We start from the raw sequence: 22427 nt of genomic DNA, 5'->3' as shown, positions 1-22427 counted from the left end.
AATGGGAAATCAAAATGTTAGTAGGAAACCTCAATCGTCTGGTAGCTTGGACAAGGGTGAAAACGATGGGCACAAAATCCTCAGCTCTGGGGTGTCGTGGTGATGTGCTCTCATCGTGCTGTTGCTTGACAGTGGATCCATAGCCTTGTCTGAGCCATCTGAAATACCCAAGTGAAAAAGGGGCTAAACTGAGATTCTTCGATCCTGTTCTTATGCCTGTTCCAACTCTATCCAATAACAATGCAGACTGTTTGACCTTGCAGAGTCAGTTATGACCAAAACTGGGCCCCGAGCAGAGAGTGCCATGACCATTTGTGGGCATGAGCCAGGACTGTCCTGCCTTCATGACAACAAACATCTGGCTGTTCTGGCTTTGTGTACACAGTCTAAATATATTTTGGGTTGGGCTTCTTTGGTATTGTTTTGATTGCTTCTAGACCTCTAGGCACTACCATATAAGCCCAGAGCTTATGTTATCACTTTAAACAAATAAACAAAAAAGAAGGAAGGTTGTGGCATCATACAATTTAAGTTAGTTTTGAAAATGAATGACATCTTGCAAGTTTCTTAGTTAATGCTCAAAATCCTTGCTTTGATGGAGGTCATTATTCTGAACTCATTGGACTCCTGGAATAAAGTGACCACTAACAAAGGCATAACAGCCCAAAAGAAGGAAGGCTGTGCAGAAATCCAACCCGGGGAAGAGATTTGGGCCCAGAAATGTGTGCTCTGGGTAATCCCCTTCCCTGCTGGGTTTATGCCAGACTGTGCATCTGTTTAATGTAAAAGCAGCTGTTTCATCATCAAGTCCAGACCATCAGTAAGAGAGTCTTGGGTTATGGTTTCTTTCTCATTATTCAAACTGCGGCCACTAATTGATTGCTTTTGTTTATCATCCAAACCTGAACATTATCTTTTTCATCCATCTTTGGTGCTGTTTGCAAATGTACTGTTTATTGCACTTAAATTTCTGCTTAAATAATGTTCAATCATCTTCTCCACAAATTCAAATGAGGAATGTTCCCAGGGACACTTAACAACCTGTAATACCTTGTCACTGTGTGGAATGGCACTGTTGATAAATAGCCAGCGGAGCCTCTCTTAAGGCTTATAATTTCTCCAGATGAATTTTCCTGACAGGGTTGAAAAATGAGCACCCCTGTTTGCAAAGCCAGCATGCTTAATGCATTCTCAACAGCCATTCTCAAAAGATGCTGTTGTTCAGGTTTTATGGAAATGGATGATAAATCAATTAAACAATGTTGTTCAATGGCTAGGAGGAAGCATAGATGCAACAGCATGGGTCTGACCAGAGTAGGAAATGCATCACCCCTAAGCAACAGTTTCATCTAAAATATGTTTTAGTATTTCTTAATTTGAGGGCTCTTAATAAGAGCAGCCACTCTTCATGATCAGATGCCAACTATTGCTCTCCTGAAGCAACACCCTCCCACCCAAACACAACCTATAATTTGAAATATGAAATTAGAGTTTCAAGATCATCGAAGACATCTCTTGGACCCATTTTCCTCTGGCCACTCACACAACCAATGCATTAGTTTAAGCCCATCCCCTCTCTCCTGGGTTATTTGCCTCCTCAATATTCTCCATCTCCTACCTCCATATGTCTTCCTCATAGCTGCTAGAATTGATGTTGCTCAAGAATAAGTCTGACCACACCACTTTTACTCTCCTTCCCCCTTCAGTTAGCTTCAGCGGCTTCCTCTTGCCTCCAAGAAAAAATAAGAATTTTTCAATGATTCTTTTGTCTGGTATTTAAAACTCTTTGTAGTATGTCTCTGTTCTGTTGTTTGCAAGGGGTAAAAAGGGGTTTAGGGTAGGTTGAATATTAAAAGGTTTGGTTGTCAGGAAAATGAATAATTATCAATTCCCAATTAAAGAATAACCTCAAGTCAAAATGACTTTTATGGAAGTTTATTTACAAATGAGAAGAGAGAGAGAGAGAGAGAGAAATAAAGAAATGAAGAAATTTAGAGAGAGGATAAGATAAGATAATTAACCTGACAAACTAAATAATTCGCTTAGGTCCCTGGTTTAACCCAGGAAAGGAAGAAAGGGAAAGAAACAAATGCTCTGACATAAGAGACCCAAGGAAAATTGCTCCAATGTGTGGTTCATACCTAGAGAAATTCCTAAAGGGAAAGCAGGAAGTTTTTTAATACACAACATAAATCAGGTATGAGACTGCTATTTATTTTCTCAGCACAAAAGAAATACTTAAAACAGAAGAATCACAAACAATTATTAACAAAAGACTTTAACAAACAGCAGAAAAAAATAACTCACTGTGACTGTTATGCTTTCCTGAGAGGCTACTTAAAGCATCAAAGTATAGAACAATTGGGAGGGCTGCTAAATCAGCATTTCACATTGCATTTTGGCAGCTCCCTGTTTTCAAGTAAGCCAGAACAGGGATGGAGCTCCTCATCCTGTTGGTGATCATCATACCTAATGTAGACACTGGTCTACTGAGACACTCAGAATCTCTGGCCCTTTTGAACTCACAAAGTTGTCTTAATGTTTGGAAATATCCATAATCTCCAGATATCATCTGGAAATATTTCAGAATCCTTGTTCAGCTACCCAAGCTAGGGCCAAAGAACCCAAATGAGAAGCAACAACCAGGTTCCAAAGGCCTAGGCCCAAGCTCAGGCTCCCTTAAGTTACTTATTACATGTATTTTAGTTGTCAGTTATTAGTAATTTACCATCTATGCTGAACTGGATGAAGGGCTGTTACTCCCCCACCTCTCATACTTTGAATTATACGTTGATTCAAAAGAGAGACTGAAGGCAGAGATATTCCCCCTTTAAAGCATACTGAGTCCAGTAACTAGTCTCGTTTAACAGCTAATAAGAGAATTTTTTCATCTCAAAGCTCAAGTTCTTCAGCTAGGAACCCTCTATGACCACATAATTTGCCAAAATTCAGCATATATTCCATGAAAAAGTTCCTGTAGAGCCACCCCTGTGGATATTCCATTGAATACAAAGCCCTGTCATTCTCTTCCTTCCATCACAAAGTCAAATGGGTCTGTTTGATGTTCCATTCTGCCTCCTACTTCTGTATCTTGATGGGGGGGGGCAACTTTTCATGTCCTAGTGTCCTAATGCCCATCAGTTCCTAAGATCCATAACTCCCTTTAAGGTTCAGTTCAAGTATCTTCTGATGTACATCCTTTCCTGACCCGTCTTCCATCTGTTATTGTCCTTCCCCCATGAAATGACTTTTGGTTGATTTTGTGTATATTTAGATTTACTTTCTGAGTTTGTATTCTCCCTCCCTCCCTTCCCCCTCCCCCTTTTTTTAGAATGTTAATACTTTAAGGGCAGGAACTATCTCACTGTTGGTATTTGTAGGAAATAATATATCTGTAGGAGTGGTAGCCAGAGAAAAACATTTTGTTGTAGAAATATATAGGGATGGTGAGTTGTTCTACAGTGCATTCAACTGGCCTGTCCCTTCAACAATAAATGGTATTATTGATTTGATTGCTGTGACCAAAGCAAAAGAAAGCAGTACAGGTGAGTGGGGTCACAGGATAGATGACAAGATAGGGAGATTGGTAAATGTCTGGAAGAGATCTGAAGCATAAACTGGTCTTATCTGGGGCAGTTAGGGAATAATGGGCTAAGTGAATTTGTACTTAATATTATGAAGTCCCAGGGCAAGATTTCACACTGACAGCAAGAGACAAAACAGAAAAAAGGAAATTTAAAAAACAAAGTTAATAGTCAATAGTCAATAAACATTTATTAAGCACCTACTATGTGCCAGGCACTGGGCTAACTTATGGGGACACACACACACAAAAAACAAGCCTCTTCCCTTAAGGAGCTTCTAATATAATGGGGGATACAAGCAAACAAATATGTACAAAACATTCAAATAACATCTCCAGGATAAATAGGAAATAACTGAGAGGAAATGACACTAGAATTAAAAGGATCAAGAAAGGTTTCTAGTGGAAAACTGGGATTTAAAGGAAACCAGGGAATCTAGGAGGTGGAGTTGAGGGAGGAGATCATTCTAGGTACAGAGAGAACCAGAGAAAATGCCTAGAACTGAAAGATGGAGTGTCTTGTTCGTGAAACAGCAAGGAAGCCAATGTTATAGGACCAAACAGTATCTGGCGGAGAGTAAGATACAGGAAGATTGGAAAGGAAGGAATGGGCTAGGTTATGAAGGCTTTGAATGTAAAACAGGATTTTATATTTGATCCTAGAGGAAGGACACCAACCCACACACTCTCTCTCTCCAAGTCCTTGTTGGTCACTAAACTAAAGAAATGATTCAGAGGCATGTTCCACATCAAAGAAGCATCACCTGAAGAAACTAAGATGAGGTTATGTCTTTATAAGCTTCTAAGATGTACTTGTATGCTCCTCTTGCTCTAGGAAGAATCCAAACCACTAATTTCTCCCGTCTAATTAAATCTACCCAAATTATCAAGATCCCTCATTCCCTAATGTCAACGTTGTACAGTTCCAATACAGTGTGCTACCATGTTACCACAACCATGTGGGAATAGCCTACTGTATGACAACTTCTTTGCATTTCCCCAGCATTAGTGCTGACCAAAAGAGAGTGCCTATCTCTAGCAATGGTGCTGACCACTTCTCTAAGTAGCACTCGTTAGGGAGGGGTGTATTTTGTTTTTTCTGTTAGGATAGGAAAAACCTAAGCAGATTTATAGATAAAGAAGGAGTCAGTCTATAGGAATCAGAGAGTAACAATGAAAATATTATAGAGAAGGAGTAAGTAATGGAGCAAAGAGCTGGAGAAAAAGGATGGAGATGGGAATAAGAAGAATTATAACTAGCATTTCTGTTGTTGTTGTTCAGTCATTTTCAGTCATGTCTAACTCTTTGTAACCACATTTGGTGGTTTCTTGGCAAAGATTCTGGAATGGTTTAATATTTCCTTCTCCAGCTAATTTTACAAAGGAGGAAACTGAGGCAAAAATGACTTGCCCAAGGTCACACCTGAGAACAACACTGAGAGGTAGATGCTATTTTTCCTCCATTTTACAGATAAAGAAACTAAGGATTATAAAGGGTAAGGACTTGTCTAGAGACAGGGACATAAAGTTACCTGAGGCAGGATTTGTGCCCATATCTTCCTAATTCTGAAAAGAACACTGACTTTGGAGGTAGAAAAATCTAGGTTAATTTTTTTTTCCTGACACTACTGCCCACATGAGAAGTCACTTGGAGAAGTCACTCTACTTCCCTAGGAACCTAGAAGAGGACTGAATCAGATAACTTCTATGACCCCTTCTAACTCTAAGTCTATTATATTAAAAACCAATGTTGATGGGATTAGACCAGGGAAAGATGAAGGACACTTTTCTTGAGAAAGGAGGAAAGAAGGGAGCATAAATCAGTGAAGAACCATAGAAATGCTTCCCCAGGAGAGCAGTTGCAAATCAACTCGAAATGATTCAAAATGTTTGTTGTGTTTTTAAGAAAAAGAACACATAGAAATGCTGAGGTGAAAGGGAGGGAAAATGAGGGAGTTCAAAGCATGTGGAATCAAGAAGAGAAAGGGTAGAAGGGTCAGTCATGGAAACCAAGGAGGAGGGAAGAAATAATAGGTTAAAAATAATTTGAGGTTTTGAGGGTAGGAAGGAAGGAAGGAAGGAAAAAGGACAGGAACTTTCAAAGAGCCTTGATCTTCTCAGTAAAATGGAACTGAGGCACTTGCTGAAATTGTGGGCAGCTGGGGCAGAATTTGGAGCTTGAAGAGTGTGTAAAAGGCAATATGACTAACATGAAAATATGTTTGGCATGACTGCACATGTATAACCTTTATCAAATTGCTTGCCTTCTCAACGAGGGAGGAGGTGAGAGAGGGTGGGAAAGAATTGGGAACTCAAAATTGTAAAAAGGAAAGTTAAAAATTGTTTCTACTTGTAATTGGAAAAAATAAATTAATTTTTTTAGAGTGAATTAAAGGCTTGGAAAAATCATTATAGATTTAATCAGGGATAAGTAAGAGACAAATTAAATCGTTGCTAAGAAGCAAGGCAGTTGATGCTAGCAAGCAGGGAATTTCTCTCTCTCTTCCCCAGTGACAGAGGCAGCTATAATTTGAGCCCATGGTAGTGAGAACATGGACCTGCATAGATGAGCTCTCTGAGGCTGGACTCTAAGTCCCTGGCTGCCTTTTTTGATCTCGAGTTATATAAATACAGAGAAATGGATATTTTTAGCCCTGGTGGTAACATTGGTATTGACTACCCAGATGGAAGTGCTTCCTGCTCCTACAGTACTTCTTGGGCTAGGTGGTGCTAATTAACGGGACCTTCCTGTAGCTGATAATAGACTAAGGATCTATGCCTGGCTGCTCAGAAGTTTCTCAAGAACAGATTCAAAAGTGAATGTGAAGTATCTGTTTCATACTCCTATAAAGTTGTCCTTATCTCTTTGTTGTTCGGTCTTTCGGTCATGCCCAACTCTTCATGACCTTGCTTTAGGGTTTTCTTGGCAAAGAAAGATACTGGACTGGTTTGCCATTTCTTTCTCCAGCTCATTTTTAAGATGAGGAAACCGAGGCAAATAGTCTTTTTAAAAAACAATTATTTATTTGTTTATTTTTTAAAACCCTTACCTTTGGTCTTGGAATCAATACTGTATATTGGTTCCAAGGCAGAAGAGTGGTAAGGGTTAGGCAATGGGGTTAAGTTAAGTGACTTGCCCAGGGTCACACAGCTGGGAAGTGTCTGAGACCAGATTAGAACTCAAGAAAATGAGTCTTCCTGACCCCAGGCTCTGAGCTCTATCCACTGAACCACTTAACTGCCCTCTTTACCTCTTAGGAGTGTAAGCGTAAAAATTAATATACTATATCTACAAGTATTATATTTAATAAGATTTATTAATAATAACCTGAAGTAAAGGAAAATTAAAAACTAAAGTAAAGAGGGAGCTGACCTAGGTGCGGTGGCAAGAGAAGAGAGAGAAAAGGCAGAGTTACAGCCAACTTACATTCAATACTTGAGGACTCTGTGTGGGGGGGAAAGGAAAAGGAATTTTTGAATGAGAAAAAGAATTCTGAGAGATGGAGTCCAAGAGTTCAAGACTTCTAATTACACAGGAGCAAGCATATGATAGGTATAAATAAGTTATTACTACATATTTCAAGCATTTACTAATCTACCTTTTTAAGTTCTGTATTTTAAGTATTGCTTTTGTTGTGGAGGAAACCTACCAATATCTACTTTATACACTGAATAATTTCTGGAAAAAAAAGACTTTTTGGGGTTGACATGGGGCATAATTAAATTTCACTTAAGATATTTTCCTTGGAACTCCAGAATGAGGTATACCAAGCCAGAAAATGCAAGAAATAACCCAATCCTTTCTTTCTGAAGTTGGGCTCCCTCAGTTCTTCCCCTGGTCTACATGAGACCAGATTTGGAGCCCTTTTTGAGGAAGGCCCCCACCCTTGGATTATGGGTGATATTTGTATATATTGGTCTACCTCTGATTGAAAGGAAACACTTTGAAAATAGAAACTCTTGTTTTTGCCTTTGTATACCAAAAATAGTGTACCATAGAGAGCACACTTAATAAATACTTGTCAGCTAACTCTTATCTGGGTTCGAGTCTGGAGGGTTCAATGGAGGGGAGCAAAGAATCCAAAAGTCGCAGCACTGAGCAGAGGTAATCATGGCACTGAAGAGAGGTCTTTCCTTCACTCCCTGCATCTCACATTTCCCTGAGACAGCTTTGGTGGGCTCCATTTCAACCTAAACTGGTTGGGGGAAAACAAAAAGTCATCATCTTAAATAAGGGGGCCTTGAAAGCAGCTTTGTTGTGTACTTAAGGAGAGGATTAGTGCCCCTCCCAAGGGAAAGTGAAGGTCAATCAGAGCCAAGCCAAACCATCAGGAAATGGCTTTGTAGTGGTGAGTCCCAGCATTGCCTGCTGAAAGGAAATGTCACATCCCAGATTACAGGATTGCATCATTCTCTGCTCCCGCCTCATTGTGTGTGTGTGTGTGTGTGTGTGTGTGTGTGTGTGTGTGTGGTTTAGCACAAGTAAGGTAGGTTTGGCCCTGTTAAATGACATGTCAATGAGAGAGAGAAGAAAACAGGGCTTGATGTTCATAGAAAACACCTCTATGCTAGGGGGAATAAAGTGCTTTGATATAAACAAGATCAGAAAAACTATTTCCAGAGAATGCATTTCTATTTGTTGGAACTATTTAAAAAACAAACAAACTTGATAAATGACTAAAGGAAGAAATCACTAAAATGGATAATGTCCTTTGATTAACTCTTACTGGGGTGGGGAAAATAAAAATAAATCAATTTTGCGGTCCCAAAAGACTGAAAATACTAAACCAGAGAAAAACCTTTGAAAAATCTTTCTAGCTTTTGTTTTGTTGTTTGTTCAGGGGGGTGGAGGATATCCAGAGGGTAAGAAGCTTTTCCTTTGAAGCTATGTGAGTATGATGTGAATAAAGCCTTTCATGCAGAGAACAAAAGAGCATTTGACTTCAGGAACCAGTTAAGATGGTAACTTAAATAAACCGAAGGAGGAAAAGAGATACCGTAGAAGGTCAAGAGAGTGAGAGCTACTCTTGTTTTCAGAGAGAATTTGTCCCAAGGTTGGGCATCAGTACTGAATTCACATTGACCCACTAAGCGTGGACATCTCTGGTTCCATCGGTGGTGGTTAGTAAGTAGGGAGACACCATCACAATTCATTTCTCAGAGATGTCTCCTCACTCCTCATCCTCACTTCTTTGTTTCCTTCTTCCCTCCCTCCCCCAAGGCACACCTAGACACCTTAGCCCCCAAGGCATAAATAGCCATCTGGATGGGCCCAAAGCCCATTTGGGGTTTTGGTCAATAGCTCCCTGATGAAATTACAGATCCTTGAAGTTAAGGCTGAGACTAAAGAAAAGGATTCTTGAAAAAACAACTGGCCATTTGTCTGGTGCCTGTAGGGTCACTTGCATGTTTGGGGGCTTTTCTAGGAGGGACAGAAAACTAAAAGTGGTCATATTATGTTAGAAATCCCATCTAATAAGTTTGTTCATGTTGTTTTCTCTATCTGGAATTCCCTTTTTTCTCTGTCCCAACATGGCTATCTAATTCATTTTTCAAGGTCCTGCTCAAAGACTAGTTCCTCCTTTTTTCTCTTTTATAACAATTTTTCTGTACCTTAACTCCCTCTATTAACTACAAATTCAGAGAGGTCAAGACCTTAATAAGTTCTGGTTGGATTCAAGTGAATTGGATAGAGTCTTTTTCATCTATGTCTCCCAGAATGCCTCACAGGATATACTGCACACAGTAGGCTCCTAAGTCTTTGTTGAATTGTTCGTTGTTCTTGGACTGTGGATTAGACACATTCCCAGCCAACTCTGTGGGGATTGTTCTACCTGGTTTGTTGCTGTTTCCTACTCATGCAAATGAACAAAATTCACATTGGCACTGGAGTCTCATGTAGGCCTGAGGCATTTCTCAATTACTAATATGAATAACTCTACAGAACTGGCCCTACAGAAATTACCACCAAGAGCACCTATGATGGAACCCCCAAATCAGAATTAATAGTCTTGTAGAAATGGCAGGCAGTAATTTTCTGGCTCTAACTAAGAAGTATCTTTCACATAACAATAGTGAGAATAATAGTAGTGATAACTGGCATTTTTATCATGTTTTAAAGCTTGCAAAGAGCTTTACATATACAACCTCATTTTAGTTTTTCACTAGCCTATGAGGAAGGAAATTTCAAATCCCTCTGATCTTCATTTTGCAGCTGAAGAAACTGAGGCTCAACAAGTTTAATGATAGAGTCAGTTTCCTAGGAAGGATTTTTTTCAATATTTTATTTTATCAATTACATGAAATAACAATTTTCCACTTAAAGTTTTCTGAATTTATAAAATCCAAATTGTCTAAACTGAATAATATGGAAATAGTTATCAAGTGTTAATACATGTATAACCCAATGGAATTGCTTGTTAGCTCTGGGAGCAGGGAGGGAAGAAAGGAAGAAGAGAACATGAATCATGATGTAACTGTGGGAAAATATTTAAAAATAAATATTTTTTTAAATAATATTAAAAAAAGAACCAAATTGTCCCCCTCCCTTGCTCCTAGAGATGGTAAGCAATTTAATCTGGGTTCCACACATATTATCACGCAAAACCTATCTCTATATTGTACATTTTTGTAAGAGAATACACATATAAAACAAAAATCCTAAAATAAAAACCCAAATAAACTGAAGTGAAAAAAATCTCATTCCTTCATCTACATTCTGACTCCAACAGTTCTTTCTCTGGAGCTGGGTAGCCTTCTTTGTCATAAGTCGGAAGGATATTTTAAATGAGCAGTCAGTCAGATTACATGGTAATAAAGTTTCATTAGTCAAGTAGCATTCATGAAGCACCTGGTGGTATACCTAATAAATAGCATTCAAATTGTAGAGCTTCTGAAAAGATCATCCATGTGTAGATTCAGCAAGCAGAAGTTTGTGAGGGGAGGAGGAGGGATGCCCAAGGTCATTGGAGAAATGGATTCACAGCAGGGTAAATGGGGGCTAACTAGCCTGGGGATGCCAAGAATGGCAAAGACTCCAAGTCAAGGAGACTTAAATTTGAATACTGCCCCTGATACTTGTTAGTTTGGTAATCTCAGCCATCTGTAAAAGAGGCATAATAATTCTGCCACCCCCTCTTGTCTTGCGAATTAAATAAGGTAATTATTTAAAGTGCTGGGCTGATGCTAGGTAGTATAACAAAACAAAGCATAATTTGGTTTTGGGAATGACATGTTGGGAAAAGTTTTGGAAAAATAAAGAATTAACAGGTAAAGTGGGATACTTAGCAAAGGTGAAGTATCCACTGGACCCACTGGAGAAGAAAATGGCAAACCATTCCAGGATGCTTGCCAAGAAAACCTCATGGACATCTATGGTCCATGGACTCATTAAAGAGTTGGACATGACCAAACAACTGAACAACAAGAACAATAAGAACTATGAGACAAGCATTTGGATCTGTTCTGGGGAGTCAAAGAGAGACACACACACACACACACAAAAAATGCCCTGCCCTCAAAGAAATTACATTCTAATGGGAGAGACAATCATGTAAATAAGTACTTAGAAGATAATATATACAGAGTAGATGGAAGGTAACACCAGAAAGAAGGCAAGAACATGGAAAGAAAAACCATGAAAGGCCTCCTGCAGATGATAGAACTTGAGCTCTGTCTCAGAGGAAACTAGGAACACCAGGATGTAAAAATGGGGAACGCTGCAGGCATAGGATGCTGCCAGTACAAAGATGTGAATATGGGAGGACATGAAGTGATTTGCTGGAGGAACTCTAAGTAGGCTATTGTGGTTGAATCATAGAGTGTGTGGAGGGTAGTAAGGAAGAACCATTTTTGTTTATATTTAAGCTTAGTATAAGTTGGCATTCAGAATTAACAGAATTATCAACATGAGTAGTTGGTGTTGAGGCAATGCAGCTTGATGCCATGGGAAGAGCCCTGGATTTGCAGTCAAATGACTTGGGTTCAAATCCTATCTCTGTTTTTGACCTGTATGACCTTGGGTAGACTATTAAACCTCTCTGGATCTGTCTCCTATGCAGCATGTCACAGGCTATAGGAAACTGGACTTGGAGTCAGAAACACAGATATTTACTGATTGTGAGACATTGGGGAAGCACTCTCCCGTGCCGCCATTCCATCTGGGAAGCAGATTAGAGCACCAATGAGCTTTTATTAAGAGCCTGCCATGTTCCATGTACTATGCTAGAGGTTAGGGGTAAAAGTACAAAGGATGAAACAATCTCTATTCTGAACAAGCTTCTCTTCTAGTGGTCTTGTACTACAAATCTGAAATAAGATTTTAAAGTAAAAGGAACATGGGCAACAACATAATTCAAGAATTTCCAAAGACCTCAAAAGTCATCTAATGGAATCCCTTTATTTATTCAGTTGAGGAAACTGAGTTGGGGTGGGGAATAAATTATTTACTCAAGGTCACACAGATAGTAAACATGACAGGAGGGATTTGAACCTAGGTGTTTTTTTTTTACTCTAGAACTAACATTCTTTTCCATTATACTCCACTATTTGAGGGGCCCATTTGATTCTGGGGGCTCTAGATCTTCCATAGCTACCTGCATGGCCAAGAATGACCATGAAAAACCTTCCCTAATAACAGGACAAGGCAAAGCCATAAAGTAAACTCCTCTGGCTTCTGACATTACCCAGAATGTTAAGGAAAATCTCGAGGTCAAGAGCCAAAGAAGCCAATTCTAGCAGAAATATTTTTTCTGTTCTTGCAATTCAAAAACCATTAGATTTAAATATAGTCTGGGTTTAGCATCCAAGCAGGTCAGCTCTTTGGTGGAAGAATGCCAATTCAGACCCTTTTTGCTTGCTGAATACCTATAATTTATCACATGTACTTAAATGTTCAATTTTGGGCATTTTCAGCTCCACAATTATTGAATAGAAAAAATACTCCATTATCCATTGATTCTGATCCATGAATATCACTACCTTTGGTTGTCAAGATCTTTTCTTAGTCTTTAGGGCTTTTTCTTCATTACTTCAAAGGTCAAGTGCTTTACTTAGCCCCCCAAAACAGCAAGCCAGATGGGCTGCTAGTTACCTCCCATTTCCTCTGCCATTAATGCATTTCTCCAAGGACCTCAGGTCATCCCTGCTCCTTCCCTCAGAAACTTCTGTTCTGAATTTACACACTGATGATCTTCTTCAAAGCTTCAAAATCTGACTGTATTTATTAGGCATACCACACAGTACACATATGCTGTCTCAGGACAGGACCATAGATTTCTTCCAATCCTCCTCCAATGTACTTAGGGACAGCTGGGTAACACAGTGGATAGAGCACCACAACTGGAGTTAGGAAAACTAATCTTCCTCAGATACTTACTAACTGTGTGACCCTGGACAAGTCACTTTACCTATTTGTCTCACTTTGCTCGTCTAAAAAAATGAGCTGGAGAAGGAAATGGCAAACTAGTATCTTTGCAAAAACAAAAACAAAACAATAAAACTCAAAAAGAATAAAATATGGTTGAATAACAACTAAATATCACAAAATTGGACCAAGGAGCAAGCAAACTGCATATAAATCCTAAGTAGTATAATTTATATAAAGATTCAAAGTCTACAACATATTGTTCTCACAACAACCCTAAGAGTATTATTTTCTCATTTGATCTAGGCACCATAATGTAATAAGGGACCAAATCCTGTCTGTGACACTTACTGGTTGTGTGACCGTGGACAAATCACATAATGTCTTAACATTGCCTGGAACCTCGTAGGCATGTTATAACTGTTTATTGATTGATAGAACTTCTTCACTAAGTCGTAAGTAAATTGTGATCTTTATTCATTGATGAAATCATGGATTCTTTAGTTACTTCTTAGATAAGTAAGGAGTCTGAATTTGACTTTAAGTGATGATGTTAATGTTAAAATTAATTTGTATCTCAGAGGGGATTTGAATCCAGTCTCCTGAGGCAACTGGATATAATGGAAAGAATACTGGGTTTTGAGATGTTTTTGAAATCTTGAGTTCTGACACTTTACCTCTGGACCTTAGTTTCATCATCTTAAAATTAGGAGGTTGGACAAGAGGACCTCTAAAGTCCCAAATACCTCAATTATCTTCTGATTCCAGCATCCAGCCTTCTATCTACCATATCACTTTATTTCATACTATAACACCTCTTATTATAATGTGGCTTATTACTAGCAGTTTTGGGGTACAGAGTAAGTTAGGTGACTTGTGGAATAATCCTTCAGGACTCTGGGAATATTGGAACAAATGAATTCATATGGAAAAGTGCTCCATTTCCAAGCATTAGGGAAGCTGATCTTCTTGGGTTCATGGACATTCTAGAATTGAAGGTTGAGATTTAATTATGTATTTCTAGAATTCAAAATGGAGGTGTCTCTCTCCTTGGAAGTTTTAAAGCAAAGAAAAGAAGACCAATTGTTGGGCATGTGGAAGTTAATATTCCTTCCTAAAGAAAATATTCCTCTCATATACGGGTTGACCAAAATGACCTTTGCAGTAGATTCTTGTTCTCAAATTCTATCATTTTACTTATACATGTGTCCAAAAGTTTATATAGTTATGTCATGTTTCATGCATTATGGATTCCATTTTTATTCTGTCAGAAGGATTATAATAATGATCTGTAACTTGCTTGCAGTTTCTTGATGTGTAGGGAAGGAGGAAAGGTAGGAAGAGAGGTTAGGAAGGTAAGGAGAGAAAGAGGAAGGACCAAAGGAAAGGACAAATAAATGAAGAAACAAGGAAGAAAGAAGGTCAAAAGCATAAGAATAACTTGCCCACCTTTTTAAGTGTGAATGAGGTGTCAATTATTGTGTGAATGAAGTTAATAACAAATGAATGAGCTGTCATATTGCAAAACACAGTGATTAGCTGGCTTCAGGACAATTTCTACTGAATAGAGAGATGTCTGCTTGACCAGTAAACAATAATGAAGTTGTTCTAATGGTATTTACTTTTATCCAAGATCAACCCAATCTAATCTTTTTTTTTTTTTTTAATGCCAGTGTGGTATTTTTTAGAAATCAGATCATGTTCAAATAGAATGAAACATAATGGCCAGATTTCCATCAGGTTTTTGACAGATCTTGGAATCCTAGGATTTATGTTGTTTTCCCCTTTATTCCCAGTTCCTCAGAATCCCCAATCCATGTTCTCTATTGATTAATCCACATTGCCTCTCCAAAATCAACCTCCCATTTACATGGGCAATTTAATATCAGTTATGTATTGTAGGAGGGGGCAACAGCATAGTGGGCAGAGACCCAGGAAACCTTACTTCAAGTCTTGCTTCTAATTCATACTTGTTCTGTGACCCTGGGCAAGTCACTTAGGCAATTCTAGCCCTTACCAATAGTGACTGTCACATAGTAGGTGTTTAATAAATATTTATTTTTATTGACTGATTGAACCAATTTTCTAAAACTTTCAGGTAAAGAGAAGTATAGTCAGTAGAGAAGTATTGGACAAAAACAGAGAAACCCAGAAAAAAAGGTAAGAAATAATTGGAGAGAAGGATTATTTATATAGGAAATATTTATAAGATAATCATGATTTATGTAAACATATGTATATTTATAATAATTAACAAAATCTAATGAAAATGAAATATATATTCAGAGTGGCTTCCAAGTCTTAATTCTGGAATTGATAGGATTTTCACGTCTGATTTAGCTTTTCTTTTCAGGCAGTAGGTATTTGGGAATCACCTATCTTCGGGCCAACTTTGCCTATGTGTCCTGTAGACTTCTCAAATTCAACATGTCCAAAACAGAAATTGCTATCATACCCACCAAAACTATCTCTTTTTCAGGCTTCTCTGTTTCTGTCAAAGATGCTATAATCCTTCTGGTCACAGTTGTATAAAGTTGGAGTCATCCTCCACTCTTTACTCTCACTGAACCCCTATATCCAATCAAACCTTATTAAATAATATAGAAGCATTTGTATGAATGTATACTTATATATGTTCATTTATATGTACATATGACTGCATGTGTATATAGAGGCACTAGTTTGAGAGTCATTGATGCTTTAATTGCACAACTATAGAAATCATCTCCTAAGGTGAAACATTGTAGAATAATGAATAATGAATAATGAATAATGAACTTACTTCAAAGCTGGGAAGATCTGGATTCAAGTTCCACCTCTGACATATTCAGTTCCCACCCAGTTGTTTTCTTGGTCTTCGTGACCTCTAGAAAGTCATTATCCTTCAAAATGAAATCAGCTCTGAAATTCATACTTCCTAATTATCTTTTGCTCCTGAGGACCCTCCCTCCCTCCCTCTAATTGGAGAGGAAGGACATTGGAGGGGTCCTCCTAGATCCTCTACCATTTAAGGAGGGTGCTTGGTGCAGTCACTTCATCATTTCCCATCTTGGCTTCAGAGCTTCTTCATGTATCTATCATGCTTTCTCAACTTTTTTTGTTTTTTTAATGTATTGCTTCCCCACCTCCAATAAATTGTGAGCTCTTTGAGGACAGAGATTGACATGTCTTTTTTGTGTGTCTCCAATGCTTAGTACAGTGGCTGGCATATAATAAATGTCTGGATTTGGTTGTGTGACCTTGGGCAAGTCACTTATACTCTTCTAGGCAATTCTCTGAGATAATGTTACTAAAAAAGGTGCCAACCAGAAGGAGTTTCATCACTTGACAGTTCCCTATATCAACAAAAATACAGGTCCAGTCCTTATCCTAAGGTAAGGAAAAGTTACATTTCTTTTTTTTTTTTTTTTTTGATGGAGAAGTACCCCTGCACCAAAAAAAGCCACTAAACAATCTCAAGGGATGGAAGACTGGCTGAAAAGTCAAGAGATTTTCTGCTTATTTGTTTTCATTGATTCCATTTGCATATGATAACAAGCAGTAATGCTGCAGGGTCTGGTGTTAACATTAAAGAGAAAATCTCAAAATATTGACAAGTAGGAAGAGTAATGGATTGAGCATTATTTCGAATTTATTTATGAGTTCTTTTTCAACCAGCCATCACACATATATGCTAAGGCTCTGCAAATCTGCTAGGACATCAAGTTAATGAGATGTGGTGTATTTCCAAGATGAGGAGTCTTAATATATTAATCCTCATGCAGACACACACTTGTATTTATGGGCCACTTATTTCTCACAGGAGTTCACAACTGGGATTCTTTGGGGAACTGAATTGCTAAACAGCCAAGTTAATGTGTCTTTTGATTTTGCTTTTGATGGAAGATTACATGTCAATAATCACGATCTGAAGCCATTGATATTTAAAGTTGGACAAATTGTCTCTCTGTTTCATAATGATTAGCTACAGCACTTAATCACTTTGTTGGTTCTTCAAAGACAGCCCTGTATGGTTGACTCAATAATGTATCTACAGTCTCAAAAACATTTTTTCATGATTCACTGAATTAACATTAAGCCTTGCATATTTTAAGAGATCATAAGCCTGACTTTCCCACCCCATAGCTAGTAACTATTTCTACAGGGGAAAGTAGGTTTCATTCATATTAATACCAGTGATTAACAACCTCTTTAGAAGTCAATTGATACCCTGATGGCAGACTTGGCAATAATTCTACATTCTTTATCCAACTCCATATTTACTGTCATGCTACTCTCTACTGAATATAGCCTATGACTTCTTCATCTTTACCACTCCCTCTTTTAGCTCAAATACTCATTCTGTCTGCCACCTTTGGCCAGGCAGTCAACAAGCATCTGTTAAATGTTTCCTGTGTGCCAAGCATCATTTAGAAAGTGCTGAAAATACAAAGAAAGGCAAAACACACCCAGCCCTCAAGGATGCAGTTCCATCACACTTATCTACTAAATTACAGGCAGGTCGTGCTCTGTACTGATGAGTGGAGAAATCACTGGGAAAATCATATTGAAAAAATCACCGATTCCTCCCATATTCTGCCTTAGCATAAATGAGTCTTCGGCTAAATGCCCACCTTCTTTTTGGTATAAATTTGAGAGACATTGAAAATTTTTCTTAGCCAAAAAATATCTCTACTGCTTCTGTGCCCCATTGCCTGGAATTACCAGTACTAGTCCCCTTCAGGTTAAAGAAATGTAGTTTTCTATTAAAATGTAGCTGCACTGTTGGATTGATAGGGATATGATTGGGGATGTAGACTAAGTGATCACTCTAGTGCAATTATCAATAATATGGAAATAGGTCTTGATCAATGACACATGTAAAACCCAGTGGAATTACACACTGGCTATGGGGGTTAGAGAGGTAGAGAAAGAACATGAATCATGTAACCATGGAAAAATATTCTAAATTAATTAATTAAATAAAAAATTTTCAATTAGGAAAAAAATGTAGCTGCATTGTCTATGAGGGGTAACAACAATGAATCATTCTAAGCCAATGGGACCACAAAGCAACTGACTTTGGATGAGAAGCTAAGTTTGACTCTAGAATAAGAAGTATCCAAAAAGTCCCAAATATTGGGGTACCAAGAATGGCACCCAAGTATCATGCCTTTGCAAGGCTCCAAATTTAACCAGGTGTGACCTAGAGGTCATGAGAGGTTGAAGGGGAGGTGTTGAGAGAGAAAAACAGTGAAGAGGAAATAAAGGAGCTAAAAATAAGCTTTTATAAATAAACTCTTTTAGAATTTTGCTGAGGGCTGACTCTATATGATATCAATAACTTACACAGGAAGTGAGATTTGACTTATGTGAAACATAAGTTGCTTTGATGAGTAACCAAGGGCTTAGAGTGCATGTCTCCTAATGGCCAGGCAAGCTAAGTTCCCAGAAGTACACAAATTGGCTTCAGGCATCCTTTGACATTGGTTCCCAATTCATCCTCTGAATCCCATGAGACTCAGCTGGTTGATATTTTTAGGACTTCAAATTAAGTTCTTGTTTCCATGACTAATTGAGAACTTTTAAGGGGGATCATAGGATCATCACAAGTTTAAAACTGGGAGGGATCTAAAAGGTCCCAGAGCCCAACTTCCTCATTTACTTCATCTAGCGAAAAGTTTGGAGTAAGATGGAAAAAGAAGATCCCCAGTTTTCAGGAAAACATAGCTCATCAGAATCTGGATTTTAGGTTTCACTCATGTGAAACTTTGAGATCCTTCTCACACCCAGTGGTAATGGGCTCTCTCCACCACCATAATCACACCACTGGTCCCCCGTGTACTAGGTCTGCCTACTTGCCCATGAGGGCATGGGCAGGAACCAAAGCTCTATTGCATCGCCATTTTTCCCCCCTAAGGTCCAACATCCTGCATCATGGCCAGCCAGTCTGATTTTGCATTTAACTCTTTTTACCTCTTTGAGGGCATCTGGCAAAAGATAAGGAGCAGGTTGATAAATAGACCAAAACAACAAATCTATGAAGTATCTTGTGTGTACTGAATTCTCTGCTAGGTGCTCAAATAAGTCAGAGACATCATTCCTGACCTCAAAGAATTTAGTCCAGTTAGAATTGGGAGGAGAAGGCCTAGAGATAGCTATAATACTTAATGAGAATTAAAAGAAGCAGGTTTTTCTTCGATTGAAGGAGCAGGATTTTTTTTTAAAATCAGTGGAATAGGAGGGACCAAAAAAAGGAAGGAGGGAAGCATTTAATCAGCACTTTTGAAGACTTTTCCCAGTGGAATGGGCAGATGAGCACAATTCATTCCAAAAACCTTAAAGGCAGCTAAAACAAGCTCTGTGGGGGCAGTTAGAGCTTGATCAGATATCAAAGACACCAAAGTCATCCCTGGCCATCACCAGTTGTCTTGACTTTTGTCTTGTCATTGGATTTCAATTACTGGAAAAAAGCGAGGTCCATACTTTTTCAATTTTGCATAATTCCATCTCATTTAGATCCAACTCTTGAACAAGATATCACTTTCATGAAGCCACTGATTCTCTTCAAAAATGAAGGATGTGGGCAAGGCAGCTGGGCAACTCAGTGGATAGAGAGCCAAGCCTAGAGATGGGAAATCATGGGTTCATATCTGGCCTCAAATATTTCATAGCCAAGAGATCCTGGGCAAGTCACTTAATTCCCCATTGCCTGGAACTGATACTCAATATCAATTTTGAGACAGAAGGCAAGGATTAAAAAAATTACAAATAATAGCAATGACAATGGGTACCCTATTGGGTAGAACAGTCTTGTTCCCTGTCTAATAAACTCCATTTCTGGCACAGACCTCACAGGATGAAAGAGCATTCTCCCAATAAGTCTAGCACAGTGTCGTAAATATAATAGGCACTCATAACTCATAAATGGTTACTTAATTAAATCAAATCAAATGACACACACACAAAAAGATAATATTAAATTAAGAAGATCTTGTGGTCCCTTTACCAATCACTTTTACCCACTCAGAAACTCTATGTTCTTTTTTGGTTTCCATTTCCCCAGAATATTGGTCCAGGGCTCTCTCTCTTCTTCCATCTGACAGATCTATTGAACTTATCAAAACACATAAGAAACTTGAGTCTGACCTATTTCAGAACTTAAGGCTTATGAAAAGTGTTCTCCACAAATAATGAATAGAATTGGCCAGAGATACACAATCAAACTTAGCAGGATAAATGTTCAGTCAAGGGATTCCATCTAAAAGTTCCTTTTCTGATTCATAGCTTCACAGTCAATTAGAATTGATCCATAGTAATGGATAGAAAACACCATTATGTAGCATACCAAATAAAATAAAATCAATTCCATTTTTCAGTTCCCCCTACAGAAATCTTATCATTTTAATGCATGTACAACCCAGATCAAATTGCTTAGTGGCTTCGGGGTAGGGAAAGGGAAGAAAGGAAGAGAGGCAATTTGGATCATATAACTTCAGAAAATTTATGTGGAAAATTGTTATTACATGTAATTGGTAAAATAAAATATCTTTACAAAAAGAGAAAACAAAAATAGAAATCATATCATTTATTTATATGGAGGATGGGAGTATGGGTGAGAATTTATAAAAAAAAAAAAAAATACTTCTTTGGGGCATCTAAGTGGCTGAGAGCCAGGCCTAAAGATGGGAAGTCATGGGTTCAAATCTGATATCAGACACTTTCTAGCTGTGTGACCCTGGGCAAGTCACTTAACTTCTTTTGCCTAGCCCTTACTACTCTTCTATCTTTGAACCAATAAACAGTATTGATTCTAAGATGGAAGGTAAGGGTTTAAAAAACAAAAAAAAGAACATAATCTGAAGATTTTCCCCTCGTTGGTGAAATTATGACATGTAGGTACCATTTCCATACAACTTTTCACTCAGCTATCAACTAATTCTCATTAAAAAACATTTCCCAAGATTATTTGTATTTTAATAAGGAATTTCCGAAGGCTGAAAGCTTTCAAGGCTTAACAGTAGGGGAAAAAGGAACCTCAGAGGCCATCAAATTCTACCCCTAATTTTACTGATAAGGAAACTAAGACCCAGTGACTTGCCCAAGATCAGACATTAGGCATTAGAGTTAAGTTTGATTCTGGCTAGATGGCACAGTGGATAGAGGTGCTGGGTCTGGGGTCAAGAAGACTCACCTTCCTGGGTTCAAATTTGACCACAGACACTTACTAATGTGGATTTTAAAATTAATATTCAATATCTCCAAAGTATGGAGATTTATTAATATTTAACTAGAGAGCTAGAGAACACAGGGAACGTTCACCATTCAATCCTCATGGAAGAGAGAGCCCAGGGGCAGAGAAACCGCAACTATATACAGACAACATAGCAATGCACGTATACGAAAGGCAAAAGGAATTGTGGGTAATACAGAAAGGAATTTTAGGCAATGCAGATCCAGGGGTTCAAGATTTTCCAACTATACACTAGCTATGTAACCTAGTTAACTCTGTTTGCCCCCGTTTCCATATCTGTAAAATAAACTGCACAAGGAAATGCCAAAGGACTATAATATCTTTACCAAGAAAACCTCACAAGGGGTCATAAAGAGTTGGACACAACTGAAAAATGACTAAACAAACAAGAAGTTTGAACCCAGATCCTTTGATTTCTGAGCCAGTGATCATTCCATGGTAGCATACTGCTACCCATGAGAAATAAGACTTGAGATTCATCCTTATACTCTGCCTCACAAACTGATAATATTTAATCTTCCTCTCTGGTAGATAGTCAAGCCTATTCCCAAATGAACTCTAGGACCTTGTCTTAGGATGGAGAATAAATAAGTCCCAAGTGACTTACTTACCTGTAGGCAGAAACCTAACTTTGCTCTCCATTGCTAGATTCATTTTTTTAATCCCCAGTCCTGCTCTCACCTGGAAATAAGTCTAACCAACCTGACATTTAGCTAGCAGAGTAATTTTTTGACATCACTGTGTGCCCATTGCATGGACCTAAAGACAGTATTCATTTGCCACTCCTGCCTTAGCTTGTTTGGCTTAAATGAGTGGTAGAAATATGGGTACTGGCCATATTGGCAGCAAGAAGGCTTCTTGAGAATCAAGCTTTCACTGGATGGCACTGGTTGGTAACCACAGAAGGAAGATAAAATCAAGTGGGAACTGGCCCATTGCCCATCATTAACTGGTTTGACCATGTTCCTCCATTACTAGTGTTACTTCTTCCTGGAGAACAAACCCAGAGTTTATTATATACTCTCTCTCTTGTTCCTTCGTGGAGTCAATGTGGGTGTTATGGAAAGATGAGACATAGGATCCTTGTGTCCGGGTCTGGTTCTGCTACTCAGTATCCATGAAAATAATTGGACTTTCTGTGTCTCAGTGACTTCCTCTGTCTAGTAAAGATCTTACCTGACAGGATTGCTATGAGGATAAAAATAGGTTTGGATGAAATTGTTTTGAACAATAAACATTAGTATGCA

The sequence above is a fragment of the Gracilinanus agilis genome, chromosome 5 (assembly GCF_016433145.1).
Source record: "Gracilinanus agilis isolate LMUSP501 chromosome 5, AgileGrace, whole genome shotgun sequence".
NCBI classification, from domain to species: domain Eukaryota; kingdom Metazoa; phylum Chordata; class Mammalia; order Didelphimorphia; family Didelphidae; genus Gracilinanus; species Gracilinanus agilis.
This window is presented reverse-complemented; position numbering follows the sequence as displayed.